General features: G+C 45.4%; 1 long non-coding RNA gene across 1 annotated transcript; it reads left to right on the forward strand.

The window, feature by feature from the left end:
- The first annotated feature begins 14,171 nt into the window (after positions 1–14,171).
- Positions 14,172–15,356, forward strand: LOC135113436 (uncharacterized). The gene is made up of 2 exons (XR_010274835.1): positions 14,172–14,777; positions 14,915–15,356. It is a non-coding gene; the product is annotated as an uncharacterized LOC135113436 (long non-coding RNA).
- The last annotated feature ends 3,699 nt before the right edge of the window (positions 15,357–19,055 follow it).

Raw genomic sequence — 19,055 nt, forward strand, 5'->3', positions numbered from 1 at the left:
TCACAGCAGGCAGGCACACCCGGCGCCGTTAGTGACAGCCTCGCCAACCCGCCCTCAACCATGCTCCCGATGCCGTCCACGCCTGTCCCCAAAGCGACCGTCGTTCCGCCTCCCCCGCTCTCACAGGACGCTACGCTGCAGGCCTTCAAGGAATGGAGACAGCAGTGGGAGGACTATGCGGTGATGGTGGACCTGCAGAAACAGCCGCAGCCCAAGCAGCTCATACAGTTGCGGGCCTGCCTCTCGTCCGAACTGAGGCGCACGCTCGAGGTTAGCTTGGGCGTACCCCCGGGCTCGACCTTGAGCCTGACTGAAGTGCTGGAGCGCCTTCACGAGCATGTGAAAGGGCAACGAAATGAGGCACTGAGGCGCCTATCCTTCTTCCAGTGTAGACAGGCCAAAGGAGAGAAGTTTAACGACTTCTACGTGCGGCTGAAGGACGCTTCGGACGAGATCGACTTGTGTAAGGCCCACAACCCTGCCTGTGTAGAGACGCAAATGAAACACGCAGTGTTGATGGGCGTCAGAGACGAGGAAACGAGGCAGCGCTTGTTGGAAACGCCGTCTGACGCCACACTGGAGAAGGTGTTGACAGTGTGCAAGTCCCGCGAGGCCGCCGAAACCACGTCACACGAGCTCAGGCCACTCCAGTCTTCCACATGTGCAGTGTCGGCGTATAAGAAAAAGAAAAAGGACTGTTGGAAAAGGGACTGTCTGAAAAAGGAATCGCCCAAGGCAAACGGTCATTCTAGTGGTTCGAAGCCGACTAACGCAAAGTGCGGTAACTGTGGTTATGGGCCGCACTCCAAGGACAAGTGCATAGCGATTGGTGAACGGTGTCGTTTATGTAACAAAATGGGTCATTTCGCAAAGTGTTGCCGCTCAAAACCGCTCACAAGTGCCGAGAAGCCGCCGAGTGACCGTGTAAGGTGCGGCAAAGTGTTGTCTGTAACGGGGCACCAGCGCGGCGCTGCCCCGCCCTCCGGCGTCACTGCCCATACCGCCCACGTACGAGCGGTGGACAACGCGCCACCGGTCGGCCCCACGTCCCCGACCATAAAGCTTCAGGTGGAAGCATGTGGCAGGTCAGGCTGGGTCGAGTGCGTGCCAGACACGGGAGCGGACACGACAGTCATGGGTGACGAGCTTCTCCGGGCACTTGGCCTGTCGGCTGACGACCTGCAACCCTACCCAGAGTTGGGACTGAACAACCCCGACGGGACGTCAATGGCCTGTCGGATTCTCGGGTCGTTATACGCCATTATGACGTATGGGGACACCACCATCCAAGGCCGGATAATCGTGATGAGGGGTCTGCCCAAGCCGCTCCTCTCGTACGGCCACACGAAGCAGCTGAGGGTCATTCCCCAAGACTATCCACGGCAGATCGGAGTGCGAGGAGCCCGGCGGCAGGAGGGGGAAGGGCAGGTGAGGCAAGTCTCTACTCTTGGCCCGCCGCCGCCCGCCGCGCCGCAGCCTCGCACCTCATCCCTCCAGCCGCCACTCACGCCACGACTTCCCCTACCCTCTGCTTCATCTGCGGAGGCCAAAGCGTTTTTCCTGCGAGAGTTCCCTGACGTGCTGACGACTAAGGATGACTTTCGTCATGGATCCGAGCTGAGGGAGATGTGTGGCCCTCCGATGCGTATATACCTGAAGGATGACGCCAAGCCCTTCGCGGTAAATACTCCGCGACTCATTCCTCTTGCCTGGCAGGACGCAGTCAAGGAGGAGTTAGAAGCCATGGTGAGACAGGGCATCATAGTACCCGCCGGCGATCACCCGTCCCAGTGGTGCCATCCCCTCGTGACCGTGGCCAAGCCCAAAGGAGGTGTAAGGATAACTGTGGACCTCACGGGGCTAAACAAGCAGGTGTTACGCCCCGCACACCCCTCTCCTACACCCCACGCTGCCGTGCGCCGTGTTGGACCAGGGGCACGATTCTTCTCCACGCTGGACGCTCTGTATGGGTATTGGCAGATACCACTGGCGGAGCAGGACCAGCACCTCACCACCTTTATCACCCCGTATGGCCGCTTCCGGTTTTGTCGAGGACCAATGGGTTTCGTGGCCACGGGCGACGAGTTCTGCCGCCGTGGTGATGCGGCGCTCGACGGCGTGCAGCAGTGTGCCAAAGTGGTAGACGACATTCTGCTTTGGGACGAGGACTACGAAACACACATTCGGCGTGTCTACGAGGTCCTGGTGCGGTGCCGCACCCACGGCATCACCATCAACGCGGAGAAGTTTGTGTTAGCGGCTCCAGACGTGACGTTCTGCGGGTTCAAGCTGTCAAGGGAGGGCATTGCTGCCGACGAAGAGAAGGTGCGCGCAATTGCCGACTTTCCCAAGCCGGCAAATGTGACGGACATGCGCTCATTCTTAGGCCTGGCAAACCAACTAGCAGAGTTCACGCCACAGATTGCTGCGTCAGCAGAGCCCCTGCGTCTTCTCTTGAGCCCCCGCCGAGCCTTCACATGGACTCCGGACCACGACTTAGCCTTTGAGAAGGTGAAGATGGCACTCTCGCGACCGCCAGTGCTCGCACACTTCGACCCGTCCCTCCCCACTGTGTTGCAGACGGACGCCTCGCGCCTGTATGGCGTGGGTTACGCCCTTCTACAGGACCACGGAGACGGTCAGTGGCGTCTGGTGCAGTGCGGGTCGCGCTTTCTAGCAGACGTGGAGACGAGGTACGCAACTATCGAGCTGGAGCTCGTAGCTGTGGTCTGGGCCATAGCTAAGTGCCGGTATTACCTACTAGGTCTGCCTCGCTTCACCATCGTGACAGACCACCGGCCCCTCGTTCCCATCCTCAACTCGTATACGCTCGACGCCATCGACAACCCTCGACTGCAACGCCTGAAAGAAAAGATCATTGGGTATGTTTTCACGGCAGAGTGGCGTAAGGGTAAGTCTCTCGCCATTCCCGACGCCCTATCCCGTGCACCGGTGGACAAGCCGTCTCCTGAGGACGTGGCGCTTGGGAAAGAGGCCTACGCAAACGTCCGTGTCGTGGTAGCTATTCGTGCTGCTACACTGGATGCCAGATCGCCTACAGGAGACCTGGTGCTGGACGGGATACGCACAGCAGCTCGAGAGGATGTGATCTACACCAGACTACTTGAGTGCGTAACCCGAGGCTTCCCCTCTACCCACGACAGCCTAGACCCTGCCTTACGGCCCTACTGGAAGGAGCGTCACAACCTCTACCACGACGACGAGCTTGTTCTTCTCGGGCCCCGCATTGTGGTTCCCTCCACCCTTCGACGTGAGGTCTTGGCGCGGCTTCATGACAGCCACCGCGGAGTGGAGGCCACGAAGCGCCGTGCGCGTCAGACAGTGTGGTGGCCCGGGATCAACTCAGACATCACCAACGTAGTAAGGGCGTGCAAGCCGTGCCAGGTGTTGCAGCCAAGCCAGCAGCGGGAGCCCCTGATGACTGAGGAAGTGCCTTCCAGGCCGTTCGAGTGTGTGTCTGCAGAGTTTTTCAGCACGGCGGGGAAGTCCTTCCTCGTGTACGCAGACAGGCTCTCGGGGTGGCCTGTGGTGGCTTTGTGTGGGTCTGACACCACCGCCTCCGCCACCATCGCCTTCTTCAGGAGGTTCTTTCGAGACCTTGGTGTACCTGTGCGACTTCGGACTGATGGGGGCCCGCAATTTACCAGCCGCAACTTTCAAGACTTTCTGCGTCGCTGGGGCGTGCGGCACGAGGTTTCTTCGCCGCATTACCCCCAGAGCAACGGCCACGCTGAGGCAGCAGTTAAGTCGGTGAAGCAGCTGGTGATGAAGACGGCCCCTTCTGGCACGCTCACCGAGGACTTCGACCGCGGGCTGCTGGAGTTACGAAACACACCGCGACAGGACGGCCGTTCTCCTGCCCAGGTGTTGTTCGGCCACCCGCTACGCTCCTGCGTCCCCGCCCACAGCGTCTCCTTCACGGCTGAGTGGCAAGAGAGGACCGAGGAGTGTGATCGTCGTGCTGCCGCGCGGACCGAGGCTGTCAAGGAACGCTATGACGCCCACGCCCGCCCCCTGCCACCACTTGACCTTGGCGCCCACGTCAGGCTCCAAGATCCCGTCACTAAGCGATGGGATAAAGTGGGCGTAGTCATGGGGATTGGCAAGAGCCGCGACTACCTGGTGAAGACTACCGCTGGACGCGTATTGTGGCGGAATCGCCGCTTCATTCGTGTGGTCCCTGCCCCATCTACCGCGGAAAGAGACAGTCACGACGGGCAGCCCTTACACCCCCCAGCTCAGAAGATCCCCGATCCCGCCACCCCAAACGCACGCCGACGCCGCCGTTGGGAAGCCGACGGACCCATACGCCGCTCAGCGCGTATAGCCTTACGTTCATAGCTAGTTAATGAACGTGAAGAGGAAGGGGGAGATGTGTGAAGTATGAATGCTTCATTGTTACGGGGCTTCACTGTATTGGTTAGGGTTCATAGTTATTGGTTAGGGTTCATAGTTTGTATTGGTTTCATGCTTCACTGTTTCACTAGTGTTTACTTCGCCCCTTGCTCTGTATTAATCATTGAGTTCTGTACCACGCCGCCACCGGCTCGCACCTACGTACTTGTACCTGTCTACACATTAAAAGCACTGGGAACTTGTGACTTTATGTTGCCCGAGAACCTACAAGAAGGATACATACATTACTAAACACATTGGTAGCTTAACAGTCTCCGTCTTACAGAATAAGATTACAAATAGTGCTACTGTACGCTCTTACACAAAACAGGACATATATGTTACACTGAGTACGTTGTAGTCAAGACACTCACGTGTTGGCGGGTCATGTAACCCAGGTCGACTGGAAATCACTCTCAATGCGAGACGCTCGTTCACGACGTCTGCTCCCCTCTACAGTATACCTGCTTCTACCCCAGGGCAGGGCAGAGTTGGCTGTCCCCTGCACATGTTTCTTGTGTGGAGTCTTTGAAGTCCCTATCTGACCTTCATTAACCCGGCCGAGGCTAAATTTATCAAGTCAGCAAAATATCTTCTCCCCATCCCATCCACTACCATTCTCAGTGTTCTCTCTCTCTCTCTCTCTCTGGCAGTAACAGTAACAAAACACCTCGGAAAATTGTAATAAGACGCTCCACACACAGTCGGGTGCCATCGCAGCACTGCCTCTCTTGTTTACCCAATCTTCTGCTCTTCTAGACAGGGTGGAATCAAAAGCTTTTCGTCTCATCAACTCCTCTCCTCTCTCTAACTGACTGTCTTCAGCCTCTCTCTCATCGCCGCAATGTTGCATCTCTTGCTGCCTTCTACCGCTATTTTCATGCTAACTGCTCTTCTGATCTTGTTAACTGCATGCCTCCCCTCCTCCCGCGGCCTCGCTGCACAAGACTTTCTTCTTTCTCTCACCCCTATTCTGTCCACCTCTCTAATGCAAGAGTTAACCAGTATTCTCAATCATTCATCCCTTTCTCTGGTAAACTCTGAAACTCCCTGCCTGCTTCTGTATTTCCACCTTCCTATGACTTGAATTCCTTCAAGAGGGAGGTTTCAAGACACTTATCCTTCAATTTTTGACTACGCTTTGGACCCTTTTATGAGACTGGCATTTCAGTGGGCATCTTTTTTTATTGGATTTTTGTTGCCCTTGGCCAGTGTCCCTCCTACATAAAAAAAAAAAAAAAAAAAAAAAAAAATTTCCACCTTTGCACTCATTTTAGCTGCAGCAAGTATTGCTGCTTTACTCTGACTAGTTGTTTTGGAGGCCATCCACCCAGCTTGTCATACTTTCCAGGCACGTCTCTGCCATCACACACACACACACACACACACAGAGCATAGTGTTCCTCTTAGCACGCTCGGTTGACAGCCGGGAAAACCCGAGTTTGAATCCCATGCACATGCGGTGAGGCAGATGAGTGAACCTCCCTGTTACCCAGAAGCGAGTAGGTGCGGGATGCAAGCTGAGGGGTTGTGGCTTCGCTGTTTTGGTATGTGGAGCGTGAGTGGTTTCAGTCCTGCCCAAAGATCGGCCGCTGTGAGGTCTCTTTCTGTAAAGGAACGACTGGCTGGATGACCAGCAGACCACCGTGGGTGAATGACACACACACACTCCTGATGATCAAAATTTACTGTTAGTCTGCATTCACCCCCAATACACGTTCGGCCATAAACGACAAATGTATCAAAAATATATCCGAGTGATGCAGGACAGATATGTGAGCAGGACATCATGGTTTCCTGCCAAGGCCAGGCGAGTGTTCCCAGGGTAATGTCGTCCAAGTACCTGCTGATTAAAGAACGAGACCACCTGAGAGAGAGAGAGAGAGAGAGAGAGAGAGAGAGAGAGAGAGAGAGAGAGAGAGAGAGAGAGAGAGAGAGAGAGGTGGGCATACTTCATAATTGGCTTGATCTTTTCTACCGGAGTTCATTTTGCCACAGTCAAGTGCCTGCAATATGAGGTCACCGGTGAGTCACTGTCATCTCTGGTAATTAATGAAAAATAAAAGATACGAAAAATCGAGGCTGTTTTTTCTGGAAGCATAAATAAGGATTTTCAGAACAATGAAGCCTGTTTGTTATTATTGCTTTGTTATCAATTATTTCTTTTATGTGTCTTTTAGCGCAGAAGAAACAGCATTATCTAAGCACATATACTAATACAGCGGCCTGTATCTGTTGCTTATATTGCATATTGTAATCTCAAGAGAAACAAACCATTGCTGTCGACTCAACGCTCTTGTTGGTCCACTTTAAAGTACGTTATTTGCCCTCTTGAAGAAGAGGAAGCACGGGCAAGGGCAGGCAAGTTCCCAGCCCAGCATCGTCTTTGCCTAGAACCCAGAGAACAGAAAGAATACAGAGATATCATCGGTGTGGCGGGAGACACCAACCCTCTGATGCCAGTCGCCTTGTTCTTAATGCTGTTGCAAGCACTGATGTACCAGCAAGCCAAGCAGTTTTCCCCAGGCACAAGAAAGACAAAAACATTATACGTGCATACACAAGAATCTGATTTGTGTGTTTCTGCACTGGTTTATGTTTTGATTACTTTTGTGGAGAGAAAAGAAGCAGAAGCTTGTATTTTCGAGCGGCAGTCTAATCTTGCTGGTTTGATATCGTGCTCTATGGCAAATAAAACTACACATAGAAATGCAATTATCCGGCACACTGATGTGTATTTAGCATCTAGGATTATTTGGCTGGAATTGTGTAGAAGACAAACCTGAATTTTCCGTGTGACAGCCTAATCTTACGGAATTTAACTTCTGCTTATTACCCGTCCTCTTTGTAACATTTTGAACCAAATGTTCCTAAGTACGACTAAAATATTTACGAAAGAGGGAAGCTCAGCGTGTGTTCACCTGTCGCTACCCAGACGGCCACACGTCACACTGGCCGAGAATGTCAGTCCTCGGGCTGCCACCTCCTCTACGCCAACCACCACGCCTCTCCCCCTCCCCAACCAATTCAGTACTGCGGATAAAACACATCACCTTAAAATATTTTAGACATGCAGTATCATTTTAGCTGTTTTGAAAGTAGCCATATATATATATATATATATATATATATATATATATATATATATATATATATATATATATATATATATATATATATATATATATATATATATATATATATATATATATATACACACACACACACACACACACACACAGTGGAATCTCGGTTACCGAACGTTTCCCTTTTATAATAATTCCGTTTTCGAACAAAATTTTGGACTCATTATTCCTTCGGTTGTGGTACCATAATTCGGTTCTAGAACAAAACTACTTGATCTCAAATATTAAAAGACAGCAAAAGCTACCGTCTGTTACTAATTTATAGTTTCTATAAATGTCTACTTCGTTTTTATATATTTGGAGGAGAGACACGAAGTGTATTAGTGAACCGTTAGTTTCTGTCTTTAGGAAATCACTTGCGTCAGGTAAGGTACCAGTAATGTGAAGGCAAGTGAATGTAGCACCCATCTTTAAGAAAGGAGATAAAACTTTAGCGTCTAATTATAGACCTGTCAGCTTAACTTCTGTTGTAGGTAAAATAATGGAGTCAGTAATAGCGAAGAACATTAGGGAGCACTTAGACAAACATAACTTGATAAATCAGTCACAGCATGGCTTCATGAAGCCTGACGAACTTGTTAAGTTTTTACAGTAAAGTGTACGAGGCAGCAGATAGTGGTGATAGTTATATCTCGACTTTAGTAAAGCGTTTGACAAGGTATCCCATCAGAGGCTCCTGAGAAAGGTTAGGGCACACGGGAGAGATGGGAAGATGTTAGGCTGGATAAGGTCATGGGTAAGTGATAGGCGACAAAGAGTTGTAATAAACGGCTCTAAATCCAAGTAGGGTCATGTTATTAGTGAGGTGCCACAGGGATCAGTATTAGGGCCATTGTTGTTTTTAATATACATCAATGACTTGGACAGTGGAATTAGTAGTGATGTTAGTAAATTTGCGGATGACACAAAGATAGGTAAATTAATTAGGTCAGAATCGGATGCCATCGCCTTGCAGACAGATTTAGATAGGATTAATGAATGGACGGACAGATGGCAAATGCAGTTTAATATCAACAAGTGCAAAGTATTTAGCGTAGGTAGAGGAAACTCACACAGTAAGTACATAATAAATAACGAAACTCTGGTAGGTTCAGGGTACGAAAAAGATTTAGGAGTTATAGTTAGCTCTGAACTCCGTCTGGGAAAGCAATGCATAGAGGCCAGAAACAGGGCAAATAGGGTATTAGGATTAATTTTCAGGAGTGTTAAAAGTAGAAGGCCCGAAGTAATATTAAAGTTATATTTGGCGCTGGTCAGACTTCATCTAGACTATGCCGTGCAGTTCTGGTGCCCATATTACAGGAAAGATATAGGTCTATTAGAAGAATGACTAAAAGGATACAGGGGATGAGGAGTATTCCTTGCGAGGCGAGATTGAAGCTGTTAAATTTACATTCTTTAGAGAGACGTAGGTTAAGAGGGGACCTGATAGAAGTCTTTACGTGGTATAAGGGTTATAACATGGGCGACGTAAGCAAAATTCTTAGGATCAGCAACCAGGACAGAACAAAAAATAATGGTTCAAGCTTGAAAAATTTAGGTTTAAGAAAGAGATGGGAAGGAATTGATTATCAAATAGAGTGGTAGATGAATGGAACGGACTCCATAATCATGTTGTTAGTGCTAAGACATTAGGGAGCTTTAAGAGAAGATTAGACGGGTTTATAGATGGGGATGATAGGTGGAAATAGGTAGGTATATTTCATTCAGGGACTGCCACGTGTAAGCCTGGTGGCTTCTTGCAGCTTCCCTTATTTCTTATGTTCTTATGTTCTTATGTAAGACAGTAATTCAATTTTTGAAATAAGTAAATGTGATCCGCTGAAAAGCCTTGATGTAAACAAACAGTTTTCGGCGCTCAAGAGTAATCCCGAGCTACCTGTGGCTATCTCACTCTTTCAGTGATCCCTAACCTCATCATTACAGCACAATTCCATTTTTCCAGCAGCTCTTTCCAGCAGCAAGACGTCTAAGTGCTACGAGCACCTTCATTTTGGTGGTAAGTGGGTTGCTTCTTTCTGTGTCTCTGTAAGACTTTCCTCATTAGATCGGTCTTAACAGTATCTTCTGATGGGTTCTGTGTCACTAAGTTCATTCATTATATCCTTTCTGGATAAATAATACGTGAGCTGGAGATGTTGTGAAGCAGCCATCTTGGCTGTGGGAGCGTCTGCCATAAGCCGCCAAGACAGTGTACACAGGTGTCTGGGAACAGATTAATCCATTCTACATTGATTCCTATGGAGAAAATTTCGGTTTTCGAACATTTCGGATTTCGAACGGCATTCAGGAATGAATTAAGGTCTAGAACCGAGGGTCCACTTTGTGTGTGTGTGCATATATATATATATATATATATATATATATATATATATATATATATATATATATATATATATATATATATATATATATATATATATATATATATATATATATATATATATATATATATATATATATATATATATATATATATATATATATATATACAATATATATATATATATATATATATATATATATATATATATATATATATATATATATATATATATATATATATATATATATATATATATATATATATATATTTATTTATTTATTTATGTAGGAAGGACACTGGCCAAGGGCAACAAAAATCTAATAAAAAATGCCCACTGAAATGCCAGTCCCATAAAAGGGTCAAAGCAGTGGTCAAAAATTGATGAATAAGTGTCTTGAAACCTCCCTCTTGAAGGAATTCAAGTCATAGGAAGGTGGAAATACAGAAGCAGGCAGGGAGTTCCAGAGTTTACCAGAGAAAGGGATGAATGATTGAGAATACTGGTTAACTCTTGCGTTAGAGAGGTGGACAGAATAGGGGTGAGAGAAAGAAGAAAGTCTTGTGCAGCGAGGCCGCGGAAGGAGGGGAGGCATGCAGTTAGCAAGATCAGAAGAGCAGTTAGCATGAAAATAGCGGAAGAAGACAGCTAGATATGCAACATTGCGGCGGTGAGAGAGAGGCTGAAGACAGTCAGTTAGAGGAGAGGGGTTGATGAGACGAAAAGCTTTTGATTCCACCCTGTCTAGAAGAGCAGTATGAGTGGAACCCCCCCAGACATGTGAAGCATACTCCATACATGGACGGATAAGGCCCTTGCACAGAGTTAGCAGCTTGGGGGGTGAGAAAAACTGGCGGAGACGTCTCAGAACGCCTAACTTCATAGAAGCTGTTTTAGCTAGAGATAAGATGTCAAGTTTCCAGTTTAGATTATAAGTAAAGGATAGACCGAGGATGTTCAGTGTAGAAGAGGGGGACAGTTGAGTGTCATTGAAGAAGAGGGGATAGTTGTCTGGAAGGTTGTGTCGAGTTGATAGATGGAGTAATTGAGTTTTTGAGGCATTGAACAATACCAAGTTTGCTCTGCCCCAATCAGAAATTTTAGAAAAATCAGAAGTCAAGCGTTCTGTGGCTTCCCTGCGTGATATGTTTACCTCCTGAAGGGTTGGACGTCTATGAAAAGACGTGGAAAAGTGCAGGGTGGTATCATCAGCGTAGGAGTGGATAGGACAAGAAGTCTGGTTTAGAAGATCATTAATGAATAATAAGAAGAGAGTGGGGGGACAGGACAGAACCCTGAGGAACACCATTGTTAATAGATTTAGAAGAACAGTGACCGTCTACCACAGTAGCAATAGAACGGTCAGAAAGGAAACTTGAGATGAAGTTACAGAGAGAAGGATAGAAACCGTAGGAGGATAGTTTAGAAATCAAAGCTTTGTGCCAGACTCTATCAAAAGCTCTTGATATGTCCAAGGCAACAGCAAAAGTTTCACCAAAATCTCTAAAAGAGGATGACCAAGACTCAGTAAGGAAAGCCAGAAGATCACCAGTAGAGCGGCCTTGACGGAACCCATACTGGCGATCATATAGAAGGTTGTGAAGTGATAGATGTTTAAGAATCTTCCTGTTGAGGATAGATTCAAAAACTTTAGATAGGCAGGAAATTAAAGCAATAGGACGGTAGTTTGAGGGATTAGAACGGTCACCCTTTCTAGGAACAGGTTGAATGTAGGCAAACTTCCAGCAAAAAGGAAAGGTAGATGTTGACAGACAGAGCTGAAAGAGTTTGACTAGGCAAGGTGCAAGCACGGAGGCACAGTTTCGAAGAACAATAGGAGGGACCCCATCAGGTCCATAAGCCTTCCGAGGGTTTAGGCCAGCGAGGGCATGGAAAACAACATTGCGAAGAATTTTAATACGTGGCATGAAGTAGTCAGAGGGTGGAGGAGAGGGAGGAACAAGCCCAGAATCGTCCAAGGTAGCGTTTTTAGCAAAGGTTTGAGCAAAGAGTTCAGCTTTAGAAATAGATGTGATAGCAGTGGTGCCATCTGGTTGAAATAGAGGAGGGAAAGAAGAAGCAAAGTTATTGGAGATATTTTTGGCTAGATGCCAGAAATCACGAGGGGAGTTAGATCTTGAAAGGTTTTGACATTTTCTGTTAATGAAGGAGTTTTTGGCTAGTTGGAGAACAGACTTGGCATGGTTCCGGGCAGAAATATAAAGTGCATGAGATTCTGGTGATGGAAGGCTTAAGTACCTTTTGTGGGCCACCTCTCTATCATGTATAGCACGAGAACAAGCTGTGTTAAACCAAGGTTTAGAAGGTTTATGACGAGAAAAAGAGTGAGGAATGTATGCCTCCATGCCAGACACTATCACCTCTGTTATGTGCTCAGCACACAAAGACGGGTCTCTGACACGGAAGCAGTAGTCATTCCAAGGAAAATCAGCAAAATACCTCCTCAGGTCCCCCCAACTAGCAGAGGCAAAACACCAGAGGCACCTTCGCTTAGGGGGATCCTGAGGAGGGATTGGAGCGATAGGACAAGATAAAGATATGAGATTGTGATCGGAGGAGCCCAACGGAGAAGAAAGGGTGACAGCATAAGCAGAAGGATTAGAGGTCAGGAAAAGGTTAAGAATGTTGGGCGTATCTCCAAAACGGTCAGGAATACGAGTAGGATGTTGCACCAATTGCTCTAGATCATGGAGGATAGCAAAGTCGTAGGCTAGTTCATCAGGATGGTCAGTGAAGGGAGAGGAAAGCCAAAGCTGGTGGTGAACATTGAAGTCTCCAAGAATGGAGATCTCTGCAAAAGGGAAGAGGGTCAGAATGTGCTCCACTTTGGAAGTTAAGTAGTCACAGAATTTCTTATAATCAGAGGAGTTAGGTGAGAGGTATACAGCACAAATAAATTCAGTATGAGAGTGACTCTGTAGTCGTACCCAGATGGTGGAAAACTCGGAAGATTCAAGAGCGTGGGCACGAGAGCAGGTTAAGTCATTGCGCACATAGACGCAGCATCCAGCTTTGGATCGAAAATGAGGATAGAAAAAGTAGGAGGGAATAGAAAAGGGGCTACTGTCAGTTGCCTCAGACACCTGAGTTTCAGTGAGGAAAAGAAGATGAGGTTTAGAAGAGGGGAGGTGGTGTTCTACAGATTGAAAATTAGATCTTAGACCGCGAATGTTGCAGAAGTTAATGAAGAAAAAGTTGAGGGGGGTGTCAAGACACCCCCCTCAAGGCAGTCCGACCTGGGGACATTTATGGTCCCCTCCCCAGATGGGGACTCCGAGGCTGGTGTAGGAATCGCCATGATGATTTTAAAATTTTTGAGTGAAGGGTGTGTGTGTTATTAGGTGCTTGTAGTTTTGTGTGGAGGAAGAGAGTTGTCTTTAGAGAGCAGGCTGAAACTGCCCCCTTGTGTTGTGAGACACAAAGGGAAACGTTCAGTGAGGTCACAGCTGGGTTTAATGATAAGTTCACAGCACCCCCTGAACAGTGCTTTAGACCTCACTGGGAGTAATTATCGTTTCGGCAGGTGTCTACTGCATATATATATATATATATATATATATATATATATATATATATATATATATATATATATATATATATATATATATATATATATATATATATATATATATATATATATATATATATATATATATATATATATATATATATATATATATATATATATATATATAGTATATATATTTCTCACACAACTCATGTTACTCATACACGTATCTTCTGCCAGTACCACCAAACACTTTCTCTTTGCATTACTTCCAAGCGAGCTGCAGCTAAACACTTCATTCGTCCCCTCACCTTCCCTGCCTCGTTCATTCTAAACTTTCCCTCTACAGTAATTTCTCCATTATGTGAGGTACACAGCAGCCCCTTCTTGACACACCCTCACACCGCAAACATGCCACTAATGCATGCTAATCTCTCTCTCTCTCTCTCTCTCTCTCTCTCTCTCTCTCTCTCTCTCTCTCTTCAGAGATGTATGGGTAGGGAAGATTGTATGAGAAGTAATAAAAGGAGGAAGAGCAGTGTGGTAGATATGAGTTATAATGTCAAAGACTGCTGCCGTATTTATAATTATTATTTATGTTATCAATGACAACTGTAATGCCGCCCTCATATATATATATATATATATATATATATATATATATATATATATATATATATATATATATATATATATATATATATATATATATATATACACACACACACTGTTACCACCAACAGTGGTGCTGGCGGTTATGGAAGTGTTATGGAAGTAATGATGGAAGAACAAACAAATGTATGCTAAATAACATGTTCTGTGTTATGAGAGTTGGTGTGAACTAGTGTAATAAGTTAGTAGTATCTTAAGTTCCGGTGGTATGAAGGTTAAGTAAATGAGGGGAGTGTAATCGCCAGCTGTGCCGCCTCACAAGGTCCTGTGAGGCTGGCGGTGAGAGATTAATATGAGGCTTGTAAAACACCAAAGAAACTAAGTTAATTAGAATAGAGATTAAGGAAACTGAATTCATTACAGCAGTTAATTGCAGTAGTGAAGCTGTGTGAGAAGGACTAGCTGTGGAGAGCTTAGCTGTAGAGAGGTAGTGAGGGTCGTGCTTGTGGTAAAGTTGATGACATGGCGTGTAGGGTAGATAAGATACATGGGTCACCCAGGAACTATCGCTGAATTAAGGGTAAGACGGGCAGGCGTGAGGTGCCGAGGGCCAGCAGGAACGAAGCCCGGAGGGACAGATTCCTTTGCACCGCCACCGAGTTAGGGTGTGACTACTCCAGGAAAGATCGGACCTCTACAATACAGACGCAGGTGTTGCTTGGTGACAGGCCTCCTTAAGACCACAAACACGTGAGTTCCACATCTGTATTACGTGGGATTGATTGTCCTAATTAGCATAATCCATGATTAGTGATGCATTATGTTGATACAGTATGTAATGGTTAGTAGTGCTACGCACGTCTTATGTCTATTATGTATGTCTTCAGGTTTGACCGAATGCAATAAACGATTCACGTCACCGTGTGGGTCTAAAATCCTTTAGCTGCCTTCGAGCAGCTACACACACACAATTCTAGAAGGTAATCGCAGTGTCGCTGCTGCCCCATCCCGCCCCTGCCCAGGACCCTCCCCTACCACCAACCATCACGCCAAGCGTCAAGCCGCCGCGATGGTTGCGGCGAGTGACATGTTGCTATAAATGATTCTGTGTTTTCAATATGTGGAGTTTCATCTGCATTCTGATCACATTATCATGTTCACGAGAGTTTTTCCTCTGTAATGCAATAATATATTTCGGCATTCAGTGATTAACTGTTGAAGATAGCGAGCATATGTAAAACATGTTATAAACTTTTTTTTTTTTTACATCTTCACAGTTCAACTCGTCGTAATACCATTTTCCTTTTCGTTTTGTCATTTTTTCTACAATACATCTTGATTCTGCAATCACTGCTGAGTCTGATCGTGTCAACCAAAACTGGCTATCCTGTAGATGAAGCGAGTTATGGCATATAATATAGAAACATTTCTTACTCGAGCATGCAAAATGTATAGCAAAAGAGAGGAGGGAGGGAATTAAATGTTATTGAGGCAACATGCAAGAGAGACGGTGAGGCGACGCGCTGGTGTGCCGCGGTCAGGAATGCCAGATTGGCGTTTTTTTATGCCAAATTCTTCATTTTTGGCGTATTTTTACCGTATTTGGTAGGAAAATCTGCTGTTTGGCATTTTTATAAATTGGCATTTTTCTTGGTGTATTTTTTCATTAATTATTAGTTTTAAAAAGACTTATATGCATCAGTATTATAGAGCGAGATAAGAACGATGATAAGGGAATGTAAAACCACCCAAACTTTAGTACCTCTTTAAAAGAACATTTTCTTTCACTCCTACATTGCTCGCTAACTTTGTAAACATAACTCAGCTGACACAGGCAGCCGGTATAGTAGGTACGCTTTCTGCAGGAAACAGTTATATTTCTTTATTTGCTTGTCTGTTGACGTTTGGTGAGTGATGGAATTGACCTGAACGTCATTGTGCTATTATTGTAATGTCCAATATTTGCTTTCTGTTAGGAATCTTCTCAGAATAAGTGAGACTGAGCCGCTGAGTGACCATCTGGCGTTGTGGGTTGGGTACTTATTTTGTCTGACTTGCGAGAGAAATACAAAATTATGTCCACAAACTGGAAGAGTTCATACGACTCCTCAAAATATAAATCAATAAATAAATAATAATAATAATAATAATAATAATAATAATAATAATAATAATAATAATAATAATAATAATAATAATACAATAAAAAATAAAAAGTGAGAAAAAATACTATTAATTATTATTAATTATTCAATCATTACATGCCTTCCAAGTTAAAGAGAAAAATATGAAGTAATAAGTGATTTTGTATTAATATATATATATATATATATATATATATATATATATATATATATATATATATATATATATATATATATATATATATATATATATATATATATATATATTTTTTTTTTTTTTTTTTTTTTTTTTTTTATTTATTTTTTTTTTTTTCACGTTACAAAGAGCATTTATATTTCAAAGGATGGTGATTTACTAAAGTATTGGAATTCACTGATGATAAATGTGAACGATATATATTTTTATATTGATTGTATATGATATTATTTATTTAAAGATAAAATTTTATTGTGTACCAATTTACATTAGTTTTGTGCTACATATATGTACACATAGAATGCAAAAAATTTTGCACATTGAAAATGTAAAGGTTGGCATATTTCTTGGCATATTTAGGAAAAAAAATGGCAGTTTTTAGTAGAATTTGGTCAAAATTTGGCTTTTTCTGTGATAGAAAACCTGCGGGCTCGTATATTGGAGCCCCTAACAAACCGGCTCCAAGCCGAACTGTCAGCCACCAGCCAGTGGGAACTGTCAGCCACCAGCCAGTGGGAACTGTCAGCCACCAGCCAGTGGGAACTGTCAGCCACCAGCCAGTGGGAACTGTCAGCCACCAGCCAGTGGGAACTGTCAGCCACCAGCCAGTGGGAACTATTAGCCACCAGCCAGTGGGAACTGAGATGGATTAAATACTCACACTCAATAAAAACTAAAGTGACATTTTTCTAAAAAAACGGAGACACCCAGACATATATTTCTATATCCATTTCTCCCAAACCAGACACACACACAAAATTCCCCAACAAACATGGTCCGCGGTTTAAACATAGACAAAGGCATCCATTTACATCACCACATTAAACAGAAAACAGCCATGGCTTCCAGGACGCTCAGCAGCCTGTGTTGGTAACGCGACAGCGACATAAAAATAAAACTACAGCTTTACAAGGCTCTAGTCCAGCCACACTTCACCTACTGCTCACCAGCTCTCCCTCTAAGTGCAAAAACAAACTTTTCAAAATTACAGCTGATCCAAAATAAGGCATTACGCCTTGCAATGAACATTTCAGGACTTCAGAATGAATACACGAGGATGCAAATGTACTTCCATTCAACCAAACAATATTCAACAGAGTATATAAACAATTAGAAAAATACAGACTCTTACATGAACACACACACACGTTTATTGACTCCCTCCCCGGTCCGTCCCCGCCATCAACAGAACATCCTCGATCCTGCTCTCCACACTCCTCCAGCCCCTATCTACATGTACCACGACTAGTTTCTTCACATATACAGCACCTCTGGACAAGAAGCCCATACAGGTGGAGGGAGAGGAGGCAACAGAGGTTTTTCTCACTCACACATTCACCTTCAGGTTGCTGCACTCGTAGGACCTCTTTCCGCAGTGTAACACCTAGTAGACAGGACACAACCCCACACCCTCGGTGTGGGGGGCCGGAGGACGTCAAGGCTGATGGCAAAGTCATTAGAGTCTCAGAGGGTTAAACGGCACTGCACCCCACCGAAGAAGTGGACCGCCGGCTCTTTGATCCCCAAAGCACTGAGGATGCAGGGTTAAAATTAATAAACACTCATCACGCAGCAAACGTGGGGAAGAACCTTGCAGAGGGCGTCGGGTCTGATGGCGAAGGCGGCCCCTGGCTCAACCTGATTAGTCTCAGAGGGCCAAACGGCACTGCATCCCACCGAAGACGTGGACCCGGGCTCTTCTTCTCCCAAAAACACACTAAACACACAGACACAAACACCCCTGCAATGTGCCCTCTTTATGTAAATACTGTATGTTATTGTAAATAAATTAAATACCCTCCCATCCAACTTCATTACAAGTACACAGATTCCCCATCCCCACGCCAGTACTCCACCACCCCAGACCCCCAAAACACTAATGTAAGTGCGAAGTGGTGCGGTGCGCCTTGAGGACACACCATCTCGCATATAAACACAAAAAAACTAATATAAACACTTGCACACACGTCGCGGGCGGCGAAAACACAAAACACAATATGTAAGCATCATGCAAGACCCTGCTTGTATCCATCACGTTTGAGGAGAATATTTCGTGAGGGAAGGGGACAACTAAATGGCAACAAAATGTTAAAATGCACACCATCCTGACCTTGGTTATGGGTGGGTTGCTTGGCGACTTGCTACTGAATCCTTGCGGAGTAACTAGCACACCACCAAGATCAACCAGCTAAATAGAATCCACAATCAATACTCTAGTAAAAAACAATGGATTTGTTGTTGCCTGAAATTCCTCTGGACGTATTCCATTGACCCTTAAATATTTAACACTCACAATTGGCCTCAGCCCAAGATGAGGAATTCTTTTTCTTTTCTCTTAAATAGCAACAGGGAATTGCATCATGCCTTGTTATACCATGAGCGAACATTTTACGCAATTTTACGCAAATTTCATTTTACTGTATGTATTCATATCCTATACATGTATTCCCTGTGGGAATAACTGTATAACTGTATATACACCATCTGTAATGTTAAAAAAAAAAAAAATCAATAAATACGGTTAGACGTCATGCCCAGGGGGTCATGCCCAGGGGGACTTCGTGGGTGCTGGTGAGTGGGCGGGTATGGCCGGGCCTGGCCTCGGCGTGGTTGCTACACCTGGCGGCGAGGGAACTGGCCTGGCGCGGCGGGGGCGAGGCTTGGCAGAACTTCACCTTCCCTCCCTTG

The sequence above is a fragment of the Scylla paramamosain genome, chromosome 25 (assembly GCF_035594125.1).
Source record: "Scylla paramamosain isolate STU-SP2022 chromosome 25, ASM3559412v1, whole genome shotgun sequence".
NCBI lineage: Eukaryota > Metazoa > Arthropoda > Malacostraca > Decapoda > Portunidae > Scylla > Scylla paramamosain.